Source organism: Lutzomyia longipalpis, chromosome 2 (genome assembly GCF_024334085.1).
Source record: "Lutzomyia longipalpis isolate SR_M1_2022 chromosome 2, ASM2433408v1".
Taxonomy (NCBI): domain Eukaryota; kingdom Metazoa; phylum Arthropoda; class Insecta; order Diptera; family Psychodidae; genus Lutzomyia; species Lutzomyia longipalpis.
Genome location: NC_074708.1, coordinates 27,580,994 through 27,602,452, shown reverse-complemented (window position 1 = coordinate 27,602,452; position 21,459 = coordinate 27,580,994). Strand labels below are relative to the sequence as shown.

Below are 21,459 nucleotides of genomic sequence, written 5' to 3'. Positions count from 1 at the left end.
TTTTCTTGAAATTCGTTTTCTCGTGTGATTTTCTACTATTTTTGAATTTTGAGTTTTTAATTTGAAATGACAGAAGTACTTTACAGTGTCTGACAGAATAATTTTGACAGATAGATTTTGACAAAGCTTCATTGACAGTTCTGTTTAAATAGAACTATATTATGACAAATCTCTTTTGACAAAACTATTTTCATAGAATACTTTTGATAGATTTTTTATAGAATAACTTTGATAGTAAGTTTTTTGGCAAAACTTCTTTGACAGAACTTATTTGACAGATTTGTTTTAATATGACTATTTTAACAGATCTTGTTTGACAAAATTATTTTGAGAGTAATAATATGACAGAGAATTCTTTTGACAGATTTATTTTTAGAATTATTTTGAAACATTTTGACAGTATTGTTTTGACATTGTCCATTGCGATGTCCATAGAAATGTCTACAATAATAGGACAACTCTTTATGGGGCAAAACTACATTGACAGTAGTTTTATGACAGTTCTGTTTAAACTGAATTGTTTTAATGGGGTTGTTTTGACAAACTGCTCTGGAATATTATTTAAATTATTTTGACGCATTTTGACAGTACAATTTGTTGACAAGTGTACTTTGACAGAACTAATTTGACAGTTGTATTATGACAGAGAATTCCTTTTCAGTCAATTATTGAAAATATTTTGATTCTCATTGAAAGTATTGTTTTGACAGATTTTTTCTAACAAATCTCTTTCGATTTTAAAAATGTTCTTTTAGATAAACATTGTATTTCTCTAAAGAATTTTCAAATATTCTTTTTAACAGAATTTTTATTGCAAGAAAACTCTAATTTCAAATTAAAAATACTATTTAAAAAAATTCAATTCAAAACCCAAATTTTCATGTAAATTTTCCATGAGCTTTCATTGCAAAAAAAAAGCTCTCAATTCAAATGAATTGATAAACCCCTCATATTCTATTGAGCGAGTTCTTTTTTTCAACTTCCACAAAAGAGACCCAGGACAGCACTCCTATTTCCCTAAACACCACCATTACACCCCCCACGCCCCCCAGACAATTTTTGTGGGGTGAATGTGTGGGTGGAATGTTGACGAAGCATCCAGGAAATGGCAAATGAAACCATCAAGGGGGGGGGGCGGGTGTATGGGGCAGAAAAAAAGCGTCCCCGGGGCGGCGGCGAAAGTGAGAAAATATTGATGGTGGCACCAAATGTTGGGGTAATTATATGATACGAACACACACCCCCTGAGCCACCCCTTCCCATAACCCCAACCATTATGCCGGGTGGGCTGAACCAACACTCTGGAGGCAAAATGTAGTTCATCGCTGATAAAAAATTTATTTTCGTGCAAAAATTACACATTTTTATACATTTTACACCCCTTTATAATACCCCCGCATACATTCAACATTTATACGGGGTGGCCTGGGCGAGATTTATTCGTATGCGGAAATACGGGGCAGAAATTGAGGGAGAACGCGCTGCTAAAATATCAAAAAAAAAACGTACGCCAGTGTATATAGCATTGGAGCTTTATAACAATGATAATAATAATAAAAATATAATGCTCACGGGGGTTGGTTGCAAAAGATGGCGAGAGAGAGTGAGAGATAAAATGGGAATAAAAAGTCAGCCACCTGCTGAATTTCCGTAATACATTTTTCTTTCTTCAAATTCAATTATCAAGTGTGGGAGTGATAAGAAAACAGCAAGCAACCAAGCTGAGATACTTTCTACGGAGTAAGAAAAAAAGAGCTTTTGATGGCTTTTTTTGGCACAAGGAGGGTGAAAGGATTCTCCATTTCATCAAGAATACTGCCAAAAGGGCGGGTTATGGCTTTGTGCTAAATAAAAGAGAATTGCTTATCTTCCAAAGTCAATCGCGAAGAGAATTAATTTTTAAATCGTTCCTTTTTTTTCTTAAGGACAATAAGAATTTTATTTTACGCACAAAGGAGTAGCAGAGATTATTTGAAGCTCTAAATTTTCAAATTAAACAGTTGTTAGAAATTAAATTCTTCCACAAAATTAGAAAACTAAATTCCTGAGGATTTCCCATTGAAAATAAATCTCACAAATTATTTATTTTGAACATTTTGCTCTTAAGCTCCCGCTTGAAAATATTTAGCATGAAAAAAAAACGAGAAGTAAGCATAAATTGAAATTCCCTGTGAGGCAATATTTTCCCCGAAATTATCAAAGAACAATTTTCGTTCCAATAAGCAGATTTAATGTGCAGAAAAAGGTGCCGAGAATGAGCATACGAGGGAAATAATTCATGAAGAAAAGCCTGCAAATTTTCACATTTTTGCCATGTGGGATGAAAATAGGGCCCACCCCCACTCCGTATATATCCTCCGGGGCAGAGGAAAAAAACACTCTCACACGCTATTTAATTGGAGTGACACGTTGGGAAATTTTTGTGTGATAAAGCGGAATTTTCGCCAGATTTTTACGACTGCTGCTAGGCGACCTCCTAGGCGTGGGTGCGTGGGTTTGGGAGGGGGATTGGAAAAAATCCGATTCGAGAAATCTTTGCACCTGTTTACAATCTCTCCCACCACCCTCGCGCAAAGCGATGCTCACACAACTCTTCCACGTTTATAGATGTAGAAGAATGTGTGTGATTTTGTAGTACACCCCCACCCTCTCCAAGGAGGATTTAGGATGCTTCTCCTGGCCAGGAGGATGTTTACACATTTCGTGGTTTCGTCTCGGTGTGTTTGCAGTGTTCACTTCTGTGCTAATGCTTTGTGTGTCGCCTGACATCCTTAATCATTCCTAATAAGAGGAAAACATGTGTCACAGCTGCTCTCCTTTGGAAGCATCCTTCCTTCCCACACAGACACACAAACTCCCACACAAGCCCGCATCGCTGATAATGTCGGAGTCCCATCAAGAGTGGATGCGACAAAATATTTGGAACTTTGTTTTTCACTTGAAACCCATTATCATTTTCTCAAGCCTCCCCTCATTTTCTCTTCCTTCTGAGAGTGGTTTGGGCCAAAAATTAAGTTGAAATTATCCTTCTTTGGTTATCTCATGTAAGGCTTGGAAATTAACATGATCAACAAAACCATTGTGTGTTAGAAAGAAATATTAAGAAGCAATAGAATAAAATTGCTTGTAGTAACATTTGTGAAAGACTGTAGGGTGAATGTAAGGTAGATAAGCTTTAATAAAATATAATAGTTAGAACATAAGGAAATTTCTTGCATTGGAACTTTTAACTTTCAATTTTCTTTCAGAGCTTAAAGGAGTTCATGCAGTTGATATAGGCCAAGTATCTAATTCGAGAAAACGGAGAAAACAATTTGTAGGGAAATTAAAAAAAGGATAAATTCAAAAAATTGGCGGCCATTTGCCATTTTGTCCCTTTCACTCCTGCTTTCACTGCATCAAAAAATAAATTAAATGTCTCATCGACAAGCTCATATTGACGTAGGATTGAGGCATATGCTTGATACATTGAAAGGAACAAAATGGCAAATGGCCGCCAATTTTTTTTTGAATTTTTAACGAAACTTTATTAACTTTTTTCTTTGTGATCCCAGTGGAAAATTGTGAATATTTTTAGCGATTCTTTATCCTTTTTTGATTCCCTACAAGACTGGGTGGGTTAAAAGTGTTTTCTCCGTTTTCTCGAATTAGGTACCTACTTGGCCGATATCAGCTGCATGAACTCCTTTACTTTTTTTATTATAATTTTTCCTCAAACCCTTTTTGTTCTACCCTTGAATTATTAACTTTTTTCAAAGCTTTCCCAAAGCTTCTGCATAACTAACTCTACTCCAGTTTTTGCTTAAGATTCCACTGGGACATTTTATTGAATTTCATCCAACCATTCTGAAAAAAAATCAATTGAACTATCTCCTCAAACCTTTCCGCGACCCACCTCCATCCTTTTTTTTTCTACTACATATACATAGGTACTAAAATCTGTAGCATGAAGTGGGAGATAAAATGCCTCACTTGAATGAGAAAATTCCAGCAGGGATGGGGATGCGCCTGGTGCAATGGAGGCACCCGGTGGTGATTGTAAATATTGCTCCTGGGAAAATGCTTCTGGTGTGCCAATATTCCCGGCACTTGAGCAACAAACATCCGGCGTGGCATGTAGGTTATTTGACTCGCTGAATTTACAGCAAAATACACAATTATTGCAGCAGCAAACTCCCCCGCTCCCCTCCCTGCGCTAAAGACAATGCACAAAAAAACTTCCCCCAGGTTAAATGAAACCTCATTTGGTCCATTTGTTGATCTCCGTGTGTGTCGTGCTGCTTTTATTACATTTTGGACATTTTTTTCTCAGTTGTTTGTTCAACAGTTGGTGAAATTGCACCCCCAAAGGGTTGGAGGGTTGTTTTGTGAGTGTGTGTTATTTAATATTTCTATTAATAGAAAATCATATTCCTCTTGGGGAGAGAACCTACAAAATGTAGAGGGTATAGGTTTTTACGTCATAGCAGCGCCTCGTGTTAAATACAGCATCACAATGTACGCAATTGTGTTTAAAATAAACGAAGCAAAAGTTCAATTAATGGGAAAAATTGAGAACCTTCGGGGGGTGCTCTATTTGCCGTCCAATTGCAAATGCCACGTTTGTGCAAAAATGGGGTGGAAAATTGCCATGTGAATTGAATAAATAGAAAAAACTCCCTTTTTGCTATTTTAGTATGAAAAGTGAATTGCAGCTTTGGGAATTTTCAATACATCAAAGGGCATCAGTTGAGGGCTTAGTTTTATAAAGGGATGTATATTAAATTTCAATTTTTGCCCATCGTTTCAATGTGGGAGTTTTAAAGTTTTTTTTAAGCCAACTACCTGACAAACTTTTTGATTCTATTCCAGAGAAAAAAAAATTCTGGAAAATTTTTTTTCATCAGGCGATTTTTATTGGTTTAGAGATTTTTTCTAGGGGACTTTTTCTCTGTCCGCGTTGAACTTTTTACAATTGAGCCTGACCCAAAATGTCGATTAATTGGCGACAAAGGGTGGTGTGGTGAAACTTTCTGGGCAAATGGAAAATCAATGAATTTTCGCAGCAGTGGAAATTCAAACTATGAGTCAACGGTGTGTCTCCTTTCTTCTGATTTGCTATGCTCGTACAAAGGGGGATTGAATCTGGCACAAAATGGTTGTTTTATGGATGTGAATCTTTCAATTTTATTGAAAAAATCTTGATTGATTCATTTTGGTGAATTTTTGAAGATTCTTCAAGCTTTTCTTTAATAAACGATCAAATGGCAATAAAAATTCGCAAAGAGGAAGAAACATGGGAGAACCTCCGAGGATTTACTGAAAAGTCTGATATTTTTTCCATAGAAAAATCACTGGATTTTGCTAGAATTTCTTCAACAGTTCTTTTCATAATTAAAATTAAATTATTTCCTTCATTAAAAATTCCACAAAGCTTCCTTACTCTAAATATTCCATTCCTGGAACACATTTTCCAACACAGATACCTTCCCCTTCTGACTCATTCACATTTTTCCCAACACTTCCTGGCCTCGGGTCCGCCTAACAGCGAACATAAAAAAGAGGCCTTTCATTAGGGGTGTAGAAACGCGAACGCCAATTTGAACGACGGGCAGGACGGAATGTTCAGAGATCACGAGTTGCGAAGAACAATAAATTATTCATAAACACAAATATGTAAAAAATGAGCAACAGAATACCAACACTGCCATGTAAACACAACTTTTAGTTTTCCATTCGTGTGAAAAAACAATATTTTTGTTTCCTCCACGCCTCCACACACCCCCCTCAGCCCCATTTACCCCCGTAGGCGTCCTCTGTGAAAGACATTCAGGCATATATAGCAACCCTATCGCACTCTGTGGCCTACATATGGTTGAGCTTTTGGTTTTGTATTTTCAAAAATTAATTTGAAATTGGATTTTTGATGCGAATTACTGAAAAAAAAATTAATAGCAGATTGGAAATTTTTCCAGCATATCCTGTTTTGGAAATATTTAGTAAAATATATTGAAAAATCCGTAAAATTGATCACTATACAAATGGGTGTGAAGCTTTGATGTGGGTGAGCTTTCAAAATGAAAATTAGTTACCACAATGGTGAGTCTGTGGATTAGTTTGATTTTAGCATGAAAATTAATGGAGAATTGATGGGAAATTTTAGCTCTTTGATGGATAATTTTCTCATCTACCGTGTAAACTAATTGCTCGCTTTAATTTTCTATTTAATACTCTCTAAAAAACAGTTAACCATTTAAAAAATATTAAAAAAGAAAAGTATCACATAAAATATTTTTCTCACTTTCCCTCTACTATTTCCGATACAATTTCTCATTTTTTGAATACTTTCCCGGTGGCACAAATTCACATTTTATTAAAAGTTAGCTGGACACAACACAGTGAGAAAAAAAGCTTATTCAGCATAAAAAAAATGAGGGAGGAAAAAGCTCAGTGAACAAATATGGTGTTATGTAAATAAACAAATAAATATATTTTCACAACATCTCTATTATTCTGTGTGCACCTCCAAATGGATTTTCCAGCAAATTCCACGCCACTGAATTATTGTTTGCAGCATACACCCCCGCGTATTGGAGAATATGGCTATGGGATTTGGGTGTGCTATATGTGGATGCTTTTTTTTACATCCCCCGCGAATCCTTTCAATATGTTTAATTGAGATTTGCGTACTGAATAGATTTTTTCCCATCTAAATTCATACACGTTCATTCTATTTCATTTCGTTTTTTCATGCTTTGCCGCGTGATTTTTCATGCGAAATAGTAGGGAGCTTTTATGCAACTGACAGAGGGAATAGGGTGCTTGGATGTTTAGCCATTAGACGTCTTTATATTAATTAAAAATCATTTTGATCGTTCATTCTAACTGCAAATGCTAGGTATTTGTAAATTAGATTAAGAATGAATCAAGATGGAGGCGCCTGGTAGTTACTAAGCGTCTCCATTGCACTAAAAGTAAAATTTTCGTTAAATTAGGCAGCATTAAAATCATATTTTTTAAACTTATTTTTCAAAGAAATTAAAGAAAAAATAGAAAATTGGATAATTATAAAATTGTTTTAATTTTTCAGAGAAAATCGAAATACATAAAATTTGCTCTTCAACTCATTTCTACAGTCGGGTTTCGTGATTTTTCATATAAACTTTTCATATCCCTTGGTGAAGGATTCATTGCATATTTTGTCCGAGAAATTCCTCCAATGGAATCAACAAAATAATGGGATTATTTCTGAAAAATATTTTTCTACACAATTTGTCTTTTTTTCGTTGTAAATTTAATCTGATTCGAATTTTAATCTTGCTTATATGTATTTTTTAGAAAAAGATATTTTTTAATTTATCGGAAAATTGTTGCATGCTTCGTTGGATCAGATCCAATTATTTATGAATAAAAAATAATTTTAAAAAATGATGATAAAAATTTTATTTTTAAAACAAAAATTAATAAATAAATAGATAAAAATAGCAGGGGCGTGTTGTTAAAAATCGCGGAGTCCCAAATCTTGCGGTCTTATTGCACCTTAGTCCATATAGTTATTAACCACTTCTAATTTATAGCATGTAAAATGAACCATTAAATATCCAATACAGGGCCTTATTCAGCGACCAAGAGACCCTTGAAATTCGCTCGAAATCTTGAAATTTCAGTACAAAATTCAAACATTTCAAGGGTTTCTTGGTCGCTGAATAAGATCTAATTAAAATTAACCAAAAAATGTTCAACAGCATTCGACAGCATGTCGCTAGGTATCCCGAAGCTGCTCACAATTTTTTTCTAAATCTTTCTTTTCTCATTGAATATTCTTATCGTTCATTGTATTTTCCTCATATTTAATTTTGTAAAGGTACTTAATTTAAATTGAAATATAAGGACCCAAAAAATCAGTAAACAAATGAAGAATGAATGAATTATTTGTGTTTTTTTTATAAAAGGATTTTATAAAAGGAATTAATTATCAGTCACGAACGTGCTCAATTTTATTATAAAGAAATTTTACAATGTCAGTGAAAATGTCTCGTTTTAGCATGTGACAGTTACTTTAGTATGTCTTTGGTTACGTACATAACAAAACGAAAAATTTCCTAATGTGTCTCCCGGTTTTTTCCCCGGAGATTTTTCAAAACTGGGCCCGTATTATGTAACTCTCCGAGTGCTGGGTGGCTGTACTACAGTTCTTATGGGCCACCCAGCACTCGGAAAGTTACATAAAACGGGCCCAGGGCGCTTCATTCTCCTGCAAAGGTCACAGCGAGAGCCACTGATCTCTTCTCAGTATGTCACTGATTGCTTATCAATAAACTGCCTGGTGCTTCTTGATAAGTTATTTGACACTCTATTCTCGAGTATGATATCCCTGAATTGACGAACCAAAGTATATCCACGATAATTCTAAAGTCGGCCAGATCTATTACAGAGGTGGTGTTATGGAGTCATCCGCACTTTTGAAGAAATGTGCGAAAAGCCGCTTGTGTGGTTGGTACGGCATGACCACACCAATGAATTACCACTGAGGCATGTAATCCAAAAGTACGAAAGAGAGACTGAAGGACCCAGTCAGCGAGAAGGAAAATTGAGTAAAAATTGTTACTAAAGTGCACTGAAATGCCAATGGTTCGCGCTATACCTGAGCATGATATTCCTAAACTGATGGAAGTTAATCTACGTACGGACCATAAATATCTCCACAATATTTCTAAAGTCGGCCAGAGCTATTACAACTGGAAAACGCACGATCCCGCTTTGGCAGTTCGTAACCCCGGTCCCATCAGTCACCTATGAAACAGTGGAGAAATCTCTGGTTGCAACAGCAATTATCGTATAAAGATAGAGATTTCTACAGCAGATACGATAATTGCTGTTGCAACCATCGAAATATAAGCACGTTTATGTGCCAACATGGTTTCTAATACGTAGGAAGCCTACAAGTTTTAAGGGTTTACGTCATTTGTTTTACATGGTGGAAAAATCGAGAATTCTTGTAATATTCCAAAAAGTTTGAGTTTGAAAAATATGTGAAAAGGGGAAGGGGTCCAAACAGCCAATTAGGCTAGAGATTCGCAGAGTCTCTCAAATACACTATGTAACATTGAGATGAATAAATTTATATTATTATAATTATTATTAGTTATGAATAATAATAGTTACTTTGAACAATGCAAAAAATATGCTAATTGCGATGATGAAGGCAGGAAATCCGATACTCTTATAATAATTATCTTGATACTCTTATAATCTTGATACTCTTCAAAAAATTTCGGAAGCAAGGAAACTGCAAACTTTTAAAAAGTCAACTTAAAAGCTTTCAAAATGCTCGTAACAAATGCTTCAAAATGCCCAAATATTTAAAATTAAATTTTTAATTAAAGTAAACAATAAGCAGGCTAAGTAGCCATTGCGGCAATGCCTCGGTCCGAAATCAACTCTACGAGTTGAGGACCTGAGGGGTGGAGGTGGGTTTAAAAAAAAAAAAAGTAAACAATAAACAACCCCTAAGACATCTTTATGGCAAATAAAATCTTGGTTTAATAAGTTTATTACCCAACTAAACCCCACATTCCCCTAAAACTAGATTTCTCCAGAGAAATTGATCTTCCACACCTTTCTTGGAAAATTGATTTCATACCAAAAGCGACGAGTTTATTTAGAAAATGAACACGACGTCATAAAATCTGCACTCAAGAATCAACTAAAGCACCCACTCAACCCCACTCTCCGCATATGAAATTGGGAGAAATAAGAAAGTTATTCCTCGCAGGGGATTTACATTGAATTGTTCATGCAACCGAGACATCCATAGAGCAAAATCTAAAGCCATGCTGTGCTCACTCTTGCATTAAACATCACCCTCGGGATTCCCAGAGGGAAATGGGGGGGGGGGTTGATGCTAAGATGGGTGCAGAAAGGAAAAAGCTTGAGCGTTTCTGTTGCAAGCTCCACATGGAATTAATTCATTCGGAAATTGAGTGAAAATTTAGTTACACTTTCGGGGTTATGTCGTCTGTGGCAGCGATAATAAATTCTTGGAGACTTACGGCATTATTGCAGAGAACATTTTGAGGGGTGGAATGGGCAGCTCTCCTCCCACCCCCAAGTAGAAACAATCTTGGCACAAGCCACGAGTTTTCCTTCTACGATCTTTGCTTTTGGGGGAGGATGCGCACAGCACACAGTATGAGGTATTCCACCCACCGGAAGGACGAAGAGTGTCTTAAGTATGACTTAATCCAACTGTCTAGTGGTTTCTAATCCTCACGTGGAGGTGGGGATTGCGTTGCTAAATTAATGAAAGCCCACTCTCCGTATCCAACCAGACTTTTTCCTCTTCTTCCCATCCCTCCCATTCCGACGCAATTTACGCAATATTTCCCCACTTTTCATGTGACACAACTAATAATGGGACCACCGAGAAGACGCAGCAATAAAGAGGACATTTTCCACTCCTAATGCCTCCCCCTGCCCCATGTAATAAATGCTAAGGCGAATGTTCTTCCCGCACCTGCCCACCCGGCTACGCCAGAACGTGTGTCATGCCCAATCGTTGGAATTTCCCATTCACCCTCAAGCTTCCTTCCCATCTTGAGGATTATAAGCCCCGGGAAAAAAGAGGAAGAGAATCAGGGATGAAGAAGAGAGAGAAAAAATAAGCACCGGGAAAAAACCTTCCCATTGAACATGAGAGACACGTGTTCGTACAGCTTCAGGGTGAAAATTGCATTAGACATCCAAGACGGGAGAAGGATTTCACTTCAAAATACAATCCCAACGCAAAAGGGATGTTTTATATATTTTTTTGTAAAAGAAAAAAAACATTCACTGACCTTACTGTGTAGACAAAACACACGACGAGATCCAATTCCTGCAAAGAGAGAGGGAAAAAAGTTACTTTAGTCAAAATATGAAAGAAAAAGGATGTAGGGGAAAACTAAAGCTCTATTTGCAGAGAAAAGTTGTTTTAGGATTATATTTTGTAAACATACAAATGTTAGAAGAATTTGCTTTTAGGGGTTTATGTAACGGATTATTTTAAATTTGAATGTGACAGTTGTTTTGTTTAAAATTTGGAAATGCCAGTATTTTCAACATGGCGTCGTTTCTAAGCTATTTTTTTTACGAAAGAAATTGATAACTTTCTAAAATAAAAAGAATCTTTTAAGAAAATGTTCAATTGAAAGAAAATATTCTTTAGAGAAAAAAAAAATTGTACATTAATATTCCAGTTCTCCTGGTACCTTCATCAGGTATTGCAAAAAGAAAACTAAACTCTTCAAAAAAAAAAAAAAAGTCTGCCTTATTTAAATTTTCAAAATCGTTAAAAATCATTTTAAATAAAGAGTTAAGTTTGATAGATTTAACCTTTTAGATAACCCCTTGAATTTTTTTTAAAGATTGCCAACGTTTTTGACGGATTTGTGTCTCTCTTCAAGCTCTTGAATAAACAAAATTTAAATAAGAAAAATAAAATCAAGTAAAAAAAACTCACAAAAACTCAAATAAATAAATCTCCTTGAAAGTCAATTCAAAATTTTCTTTTCCAACCCTCAACACAATTTTATTTTACAAATAAATAAACTTCCCTGTAAGTAACCGACTTTTTAATGCTGATTTTCTTTGCTGTAAAGCAATTTAGAAGTCAATAAGTAAGTGAAATTTGGTTTTGATAAATCACAAACATAAATCACTCTTCGAATTGTTTCCTAATTTTCGCTTCGCTTTGCAACCAGAAGTGCTCTTTCAGCGTGAAAATGGGGATGATGGGGGCAAAAAAAGGGGATGCCAGTGTGTGTGGATATTTAAGAGTCAATTTTGGTGAGTTATTGCCATGGTTAGGGGTGTTTTTCACTCCATTGAAAAGCCCAAATGGGGGTTGTTTGTCGTGCGGGGGGCGCACGAGGGGCAAAAAAGGGCAACGAGAGTTCATAATTCGTGTCCATTTCCTCGCTTTTTGTGCAGATGCAAACAGAAAAGCTATATTTGTATGCTTTTTCCTCCACATGGGAGTCTTCTCTTCGCCTCTCGAGGAATATGTACAATTCACTGATGCACACACATCCTCATGATATGCACCTTTTACCCCCTATTTTTCGCATTTATACGGAAGAATATATACATTGTGAATGCCGCCGATGAATTCATTGTCGGCACGGCAAAGAATGTTCTTATAATGGTCCATTACATTCATGAATCATGGAGCAGACGAGGAAGATGCATATTCTCGTCGAGCAAGCAAAGAATTTATTGTTGACACTTTTATGTTTGGTGCATATTTATTTCCACCCACCCACTTACTCCCCTCCCACTAACGCCAACTTTTGCAACATGCTCCACTCTCTCCATTTATATTTTTAGTTATACAGTTTGAATCACTTTTTTGGGGACAATTGCATCTGACGAGGGATATTTAGTATCCTAGTCAATCAGATTGTGATAAATTGTTGCATTTAAATGCGGGAAATGTGAGGAAAATCATGAAAAAGAGGAAATTGCGGAGAATTTGCAATAAAGACGATTCATTGAATGACAAAGTGCTCGTTATCAAAGATTTACTTCCAGTCTAAACTATTGAGAATAAATTAACAAAAAGATGGCGCTAGTTGTATGAAAAAAAAATTAATAGATGGCGCTAGCTGTACAATTAGTAAACCAAACTAATATTTAAATTCTTAGAAACCATTAATAAATCAAAGACAAAATTGATTTTTTTTCCATAAATTCATGTTCATTTATTCACGCAAGTTAGTGTAACGATAAAAGGCAAAAGGTATATTGTTAGCTTCTCCAACCCATTTTATTTCATTTTATTTGCCTTGTGTACACACAGAAAAATTTTTCGCATTTTGTGAATGCGAGTGAAATGGTTCGCAGTTTCAATCTGCGAGCCTCAGGTAGACTCGCACATTACTATTACGAGTCTATGGTAGATAGTTTCTTTCTCACTAACATTTGACAGGTTTTTTTTGACAAGCTCCTTGTTTATTTTCAATTTGGCCGTTACCGCAATGCCTCATCTAAAGAACACTGACACGATTTTCTAGAGACGTGGTATATGAGATATTCAGTCCAGAAAACGTTTTTACACGTTTTTTCTGGTTTTCCTGCAACAAAAAAGCATTTTCATCATACACGTATGATTTTGGGTCATTTTATAAAAGATGTTACACCATTGAAAGATTAACTTCTGCAAAAAGATTTCGTGACGACATGTCATAGGATAATCCATACCTTTTTCTCTTTTCGTCATTGAATAAATTCTTAATATATCCAATCATTTACAAAATTTTGCAAATATTTTTTTTTATAATTACAAAAAAAAAACCAAAAATTATTTATAGAAAATTAAATTAAGCTGTTTTACGAAATCTTATGTCGCAAAGTGCTACTTTAAAATAACACGAGCTACTTTAGAAAGGATTTTCAGTCGGGATTTCGCCCTCAAATTCTTTTGACCGCCATCTTGCATACCAAACTATTATTGATTTTTTTTAAATTCATATCCTTGATTCTACAAAATAGGGCTTTATAACGTTTCATAAGATCTATATTTTCCTAAATTAAAACAAATAAATTAATACAGTCAGGTATTGGTTAACGTCGCATGGGATATACTCTTTCCACCCATTAATAATAATGAGTGGAAAGAGTATATCCCATGTGACGTTAATCAATACCTGACTGTAATTAAAATAAAAAAAATAATATTCGCGTGAAATACAAGTTTATGGTTATGGGAAATGTGAGAAACATCATTCAAAAAGCGTGGTTGTAAAATAAAATATTTATTTTACATTACATTTGTTGGAAAAAAGTTCGGATAAAATGGCGGCCATTTTTGAATTGCTTAAAAATTTTTATCTAAAATTGATCAACGTAACCATATTATGTAATATACTTTCATATTTTACCATTAAGCTTATAATAAGCTTTAATATTTATGATCGGACATTTCGGTTTAGGATTGTTCGTCCGATTGACTTAAATTTTATTTTATAAAGTTAAATTAATGTCTTATGAAACATTATCAAGTTAAATTAGTTTTTGACGATATTTTTTTAAATATCCTTTCTAAAGTAGTTCAAGTTATCTTAAAGTAACCCTGCGACGTAAGATTTTGTAACACAGCCTTATTTAAGGGTCTATTAATTAACTTTTGTTTTTTTTTTTAATTATAAAAAATAATTCAAACTTTGAAAGTCATTATGAAATTATTTAATGACGAAAAAAGAAAAAGTATGGATTATCCTACGACATATCGTCATGAAATTCTGTTGCAGAAATTATTTTTTCTATGGTTGTGACATCCTTTAAAAAATATGCGAAAATTTATGTTTTCGAGAAGAAATTTTATTTTTGTGGACCTTTACATGAGATCAGATAATGATTTTTGGTGTTTTAATAGTTTTTCCAGATGAAAAATTAACAAAATAAAAATCATGTGTAAAATTGGTAATTCCGCCCAATTTCCGCGCGGCGCTAGTGTTTGTGAAAGAAACCTTTTAAATGTTTTTTTCTGCTATAACATTTGCTTTCTTCTCGTCAATTTTATCAATTAATATTGTATTTTTATTTATCTATTTTGGGCAAATAATGCTATTTATGGAAGAAATATTGCTTTTAAATTGGTGTAAGTGATTGAGCAAATCAGTATTTATAGAATTCAATGTTCAATTTCGGTCCAATAAATGTGAAAATTTTCGAGAAATAGTGCGAATGAGTGCGAGTGAAATATTCGTATTTTGTCTATGCGAGTGGCCCACTCGCAAAAATTGACGATTTGACTGCCACTTTTTGTCATTTTTTTTCTGTGTGTAGTACCCTTTCCTCGCGCATATCAAAACGTAAATTTGTATATAGCAAGAGTGTGAAGGAATTTGTATATTTATGAGGCAAAATGTGAAAATGTCAAATTGGATAGCGGAAAACATATTTCCACACACACCGACCAAGTTTTGGGAAGAAGATGGGTGAGCTTCCAAAGCTTTTGTGATAAATGTCCTCATATCTTATGCTTTCCTCCAATCCATATGCTTATATGCTACCCATTTTGGAGAAGGGGGGCTGCCTTTCACACAACCAAAAGGACTTAGCAATGGAGGAGGGCGCTTTTGGAGGAGAAAGAAGAAATTATTCATGAAAAAGACCAAAAGAAAAAATCCTTGTGAGGAGAAAAATTCAATGGAACAATGACACTTCACTTAGATTTTTCCTTATTCGCGCCAGATTTTCCCACACCATGCGGAAAAATCTCTGTTGAAGGAACAAACAGAAAAGCAACGCATGATCCCCACAATGACGATGGATTACCAAGCAGACTCCTTTTTTCCCTTTGCCTTTCGTGGTGCGAGGAGATCAACTTTAATAGTCCGACATTTTTCAATGCGGAAGAAATTGTTGGTGGAAGCGGATTTTTTCTCTTTCTCTGCCTTTTTTTCTGTGGTGCGCCTCATCGATCCCTTTGGGGTGGGGAGAGGAAATGGCAAAATAGATACTATAGGGGGTTAATAGGCATCCCCCAATAAATTACCTGTGATGGGATTTTGAGTGGAAACACACTGCAAAATAAGCTTTTGAGAACTTTGCCATTTTTCTTGATTGTCTAGGATGAAAATCCGATTATTTATAGCACCAAAGACAAAAGATTTTATAGCATGTTTTATTTTTGATTAATTTTCTAATAATTGGCTTGAATTTGAGCTTCAGGTGACTTAAATAAAAATATAGGAACAAACAAGAGATTATTTTTGAAAGATTTATAATGAAGCACTATAATTTTGCTATAAAAAAATCCATTAGCAACCCATCAAACAGCTCTCTTCATAATACTTTAATCCAAAAGACAAACAAAATATTTTTTCTCATATGAATCCATCATAATATCTTCTTCCTCCCTGAACAATGCACACAATCCCCATGAGGGTGGATATTCAGATAAATTCCTCCCCTTGCAGTAAATTTTCTTTTTTTTTTGCTTGTGTGGACACTTTCATTTTCCCGTAGGATAGCACTTCCCTGCCGTGGAGCATTCACCTCAATCATGTTTAATATTTTTTTCTCCATCCAGGATGGTGACACCATGCGAAGCACAAAAAGAGCATACACACACATTTATCTATACGGCAATTTTTCCCCCATGTGAATTAGCGCCAATAGAGCCAACCCTTTGCATCATGAAGGAGTCTCTTATCATCATTCTTTGGGCACTCTTGTATATTCTCCCCATCGAAAGGAATTGCGTATGGAGAAGGCAGAGGGAGGTGGATGAATTGGGTGAATGGATCACAGAAATATTCCGACGAAGAGATTTTTCTTCCATTTCACCTATTTCACCCCCACCCACCCCCATTTGGGGGTGACTACGCCCCTTTCTGGGTCGCCATCTCTGAATATTGGGTAACTGTGAGTGGAATGGGGAACCCCATTCGTGATTGCCCTGAAATTTATTGTGAGTCTGTGTATATTTTCGGGTGCGTGTTGGAGAAGAAAAGAAGGGATTATTTACGTGTAGTAGATGTAATGGTGAAGTGGCGTAATTTACTGTTTGGTTACAATGATGCGAGTTATAGTATGTTTTATGGTTGCTCTTTGATGGCTTTAAAGTGCTTGTAAAAGAAATGAGAAATTTGTAAGGTAATAAAGGAGATGTTTGATGATATCTCACGCGCGAAAAAATGAGAACAATCATCCGGAAAAATTTATGGGATAGATTATGAAAATTATTGCATATTTATGGTATATAAGTATATACGATGTAAAGCGGTAGAGTTAATTGAGATTTTACAATGCGTAGCTAAATAAGAACTCAAAATTACATGTAGTGCGTAAAATAAGATTTTATAGCAAAGTCAAGAAATTTTTATAGGACAATTAGTGTCTTGAATAAAATGGAAACACATTGAAAAAAATTATTTTACTTTATGTTTATTAATTTTGCAAATGATACTTTGACAGTGCCTTCATCGACATTCTCCTATAACTATAAAATGCTAAACTTTCTAAATTCACCACAATAGACATTTACGGAAGATGAGGGCGCTGTTTGATAATTTTATAACAATTTGGGTGCAAAAAATAAGAGAAAAATTCTATTTTATATTTTTGCCATAATTTTGCTATAAAACTATTTTTTAGTCTTGAAATACAGGCTTTTCTTCACTTATTTACTATAATTTTTAAACAATTTAAATTCTTGAGCTCTCAGAAAAATTTGTCTAAAAGACTACGAAAGATGAAACCCATAAAATATGGCTTTTTATAGCAACTTACTTTACAAAACAGTTGAATAAGTAAAAGTCTTCTCTCAGTCTCTATAAATATTCTACACCAAAGTGAATGCACGAAAATAGACTCTCGAGGTATTTTATTATAGCACCAATCTGAATGGAATGTTTTCTGGAAATGTTAAACAGAACGTAGAAGAAAGGGGGATGGTCTTTCTTCGACCCATTTACCTCCATCCTCACATGTAGGCATCATTGCCTATATCGATTGTGATGTGTAAGTTATTTTTATTGCCACATCGTTTTGATAACGAACCGGGAAAAATCAATTGCTCCACGCTCACACACCATCTGATAGTTTATTTATGAACATTTCTTCTATGTCTGCACGAATTATGGGAAATGATTTCCGGTTTGTTCCTCGCGGGAAGATGTGGAGAGAAACCAACGAACCCATTTTGAATTTCGCAGAAAAAAAAGAATCAAAAGCGTTGAACATTTTTTCCTATGAATTGACTAAATTATCATTTTCCCATTTATTTTTCCACAAGGACTCCTCTTTTTTTCCACCAATCCACAGCGTGTTCCTTTGAGGTAACATCGCGTGGAGGAGGAGGATGAGAATGAAAAATAGTCGCTTGAAAAGAAAATGCCACACCGAAGTCTCTGAAATTTTCTCCGTGCGGTTTTCCCTTCTCGCACCTTCAATGCATGGAAAAAACGAGCCCCCTCAAACTCCCATGGCGTTTTGAAGCACATTTTCTTTACCCAGAGTATTTTCTTGTCTATGCCCCACCCCCCTCGCACCATGAGAGAAATTTCTTTTCACTCTGCAAATGTCGCGAGCAAAAATTCGATTTTCATACACTCACAGTATTTTATTTTCAAAAGAATAAAAGCAAACGTATACGGGAGGGGTTGGTAAAAATTCCCAGTGAAAGCACGAAAAAGATCGGGTATTGGCAATTCAAGCGGAAAGTCATTTGGTGTCACTGTCAGAGATATTTTTTGGGTGAATGAAATGCCAGCGGAAAAAAAGAGAGTAGTTTATTGACGCGAAAAATATCCAAGCAAAATGGGATGCTGAACTATAGTTTCAATTGAGATTTTAACCCTCACAACCAACAATTTCCCAGAAAAAAGAATGGAAGAGAAAGCTCAAAAGGTTCATTGAAATGTTAGTAAAGTTTTGGAGATTTGCTATAAAAATATTTTTTTCCTATAAAATTGGTTGGTAACTTTGCTAAAAAAAATCATGGGAATTGAATGGCATTATTAGAAATCAATTATTAGGTGGAAATGTTATTAAAAATACTGATAAATTTCAAGAAATAACAAAATTTGCTATAAATTTTGAGAACTAAACTTTGACTTGGTTTAAGAACCATAATTGTGTTTTCAATAAATCATTTTTGATTTTAAATTTTTATAAATTCTCCATAAAAACCTAAATAAACGACAAACTTGTTAAACAAACACCCAACAATGGTATAGTTTCCACTCTTTAGGAAAATCTTCCTATTTTATAGATTAGATCCTCCTCAGGAAATCCGATTATCTTGGACACTTTCACTGTGAACAGTTTTCCCCTGACTTCACGTCTAAATGTCTCCACAGGATAACAATGCCAGCTCAATGTTTAACTTTATTTTGAAATTTATTCTCCCCATCCTTAAGGATCCGTCTTCTTTAAATCTAATCTCTCACAGAAAGCTCTCATGACAGAATTTTCAAAAAATAAATTGGAAGTACTCGTTAAAGCTTTATGTGAGCTTTTTGTGCCCCCCACCTCGTGTAGCGTTCCAAAGAAAAGCCCCGTAAACGCCTCATCCTTAGCTATGTACATAGAAGGAGGACGATTCTCCTTGAGAAAATGTGGATGAAGCAGACGAAGCAATGTATTAATGTGAAATATGGGTACGTCGAAAGCTTATTATATAGAAATCACTTTCGCATGAACTTTGCTGACTGCAAGTAATTTTCCTTTGTGTATACACCATCAGCCATAATTTACAGCATAAAGTATTTTGTGTGTGTGTTGTCTTCTCAACTCACACGTGAAACTCAATGTTCTATGAACGATTTTTTCGCATAGATTCTTGTGCAAAAATTGATATACCTCCAGGGGATTGTTGGGGGTGGGGGGTTGCTTCTGTACGCCACATATATATTGACAAACGATAGTATGGGCGAAGAGAGAGCTTTCGCTTGACGAAGGGAAAGTCGATTCCGTGGGAGATGGGAGATTTAAATAAATTGTTTGAATCTAAAATCGATGACAAAGTGGTATAAATTTAGATTTTCTCCGACTAAATCCACTCCTTGAGGGTGGAAAAATTGAAGTATTCGATCCATGCATCTATAATCATTTTCCACCCCCTCCCCCCCTCAGCGAAGCTTACTCTCTGGGCTGAATGGGCACCCCATACCACCGGGCACCTCCATCAATTTCATGTGGGGGCGCCTGGTAGATTGCGCCAAGTACAAATTGAGTTGTCGTAAACCGCCACATAATGTTTATTGGAAGCCCTCTCCCGATTTCCCATCCCCTACCACATACCCACACACACTCACCCTCGACGCCACCCTTATATGGCAAGTCAGGGATAATAAATTTTATAACTCCCGCATGGGTCCATACATACATCAGCATGTGGTGTGCGGGATGAAAGTAGGTAAATTGTTGCAAATTTACTTACTGCTTCCGGACACTTTCTTATCATTTAACGTCCCCCCACCACCCCCACACTCACCCGCCGACGCTGCCACATAACCCACATGCGGACGAAGCGAAGCAACACATGCTGACCAAATGGGGCTATGCTTGTGGCTGAGCAGCATAAATAAAAGAAGAGAAACACACAAACTTGACGAATTCTGATGGACAGCACATTTTCCCACACGGCTCAGCCACCCCCCGACCCCTCCTGACAACACTGAGTTTCTCGTTCTGCAGCTAATAAATGGACTCTGAGTGCCCAGATTTGTTCAAATTCTAGATAAAGGTTTCTAATTTATTTGTAAAGATTTAAGATTTCAGTTAAATATGAATTTTAGAAGAAATGTAGAACGGAGAGATAAATGTCTGTAATTTGGTGAATTTTTTAAGGCTATTTTCCATTCATTTTATGGGCTTGAGGGAGAAGAAATTCGAGTCCTCGAGACTTTGAAATCAGAAAGATAAGAGAATATAACTTTAAAGTTTTTCCTGCGCTCCAAAATCATTGAAAATATTCAGTGATAAGTCAATGTGGAATGATAAATAAACAATTATTAATATTCCATAGACTGAATAGTAAAAAAAAATAGTTTTAACTTTTATTGAGTTTAGTATTAAAGAGATAAAAAGGATCAATTGAGGACGAATCAAAGATATATAAAAAAAAAACTGCTAAATAACCTGAAAATTGAACAATTTCTAAGGAAAAAAAATGAAAAACAAAATTAGAGTCAATTTAGGCTTCTAGAACAATTTTCAATCAAGTTCTGTTGTTTGAATTTCTCAAATTTATTTATTAGGGCGTACCTGAAGAAAGAGATAATAATCTCGGAAAGAGAAGAAATTATTTTCCAAATAGAGGAAATTTTAACAGTTCAGTGTCATTCAATATTTTATTCTCGAAGGAATTTTTCTTATTAAAGCTTAATCAATGAAAAACTTAAATTGTAGGCTCTTAAGTAATTTTCCTATAAACTTCTTCCCATCATCAAGCTTTGCTTCAATTTTTCATTCAGAACTGACTTCAGATTCATATTAGCGGTGATTTTTTATGAAGACTTTGAAGCAATTGGCTTACCGAAAAAAAACCAAAGAGAGAATCCTTCAGTGAAAATAAATTCTCTATTACTCCTGACTCCTGAGCTTTAACTCAATTCATTTAGAAGCTTCATTGGGAACAATTTTTCATTTTTTCTTTGAATTTCAGTTAATTTTATTAATTAAAATGATTTTCCTTTAAAATTTAATCAAAATTACATTGATTTTATATAAAACTTCTCATACAAATAATCTTAATCTACCCTCTTTTAGACAATTCCAACTCTGTCCCCTCACTCTGTGAAATTGCAGAGGCGGCAGTTGGCAAAAAAAAATCATATAAAAAATGCACCGAAATAGTGAAGAGTCGTATGGTTTCCTTGCAAAATGGGTCCCCTCATAAAGTAATCTGTTTATGTGGGTGCAAAGGGTGTGCAAACGCCGAGCAAGAGGTGTCATGTGTAAATATTCTATACAGCTTAGTGCCAGTGA

At 35.2% G+C, this 21,459-nt stretch overlaps 2 protein-coding genes across 9 annotated transcripts in view; one reads left to right on the top strand and one right to left on the bottom strand.

Annotated features, from left to right (window-relative positions):
* The window catches only part of LOC129789847 (uncharacterized), a 188,172-nt gene that overhangs the window by 93,332 nt on the left and 73,381 nt on the right, over nt 1-21,459 (bottom strand). For both annotated transcript variants that reach the window (XM_055826922.1, XM_055826923.1), the window contains one exon: nt 10,818-10,855. The gene's annotated coding sequence lies outside the window, so the exon portion shown is untranslated. The remainder of the gene's footprint in view (nt 1-10,817; nt 10,856-21,459) is intronic.
* Nucleotides 1-21,459, top strand: part of LOC129789858 (serine/arginine repetitive matrix protein 1-like) — a 982,101-nt gene that overhangs the window by 916,004 nt on the left and 44,638 nt on the right. The gene's annotated exons all lie outside the window — the stretch shown is intronic.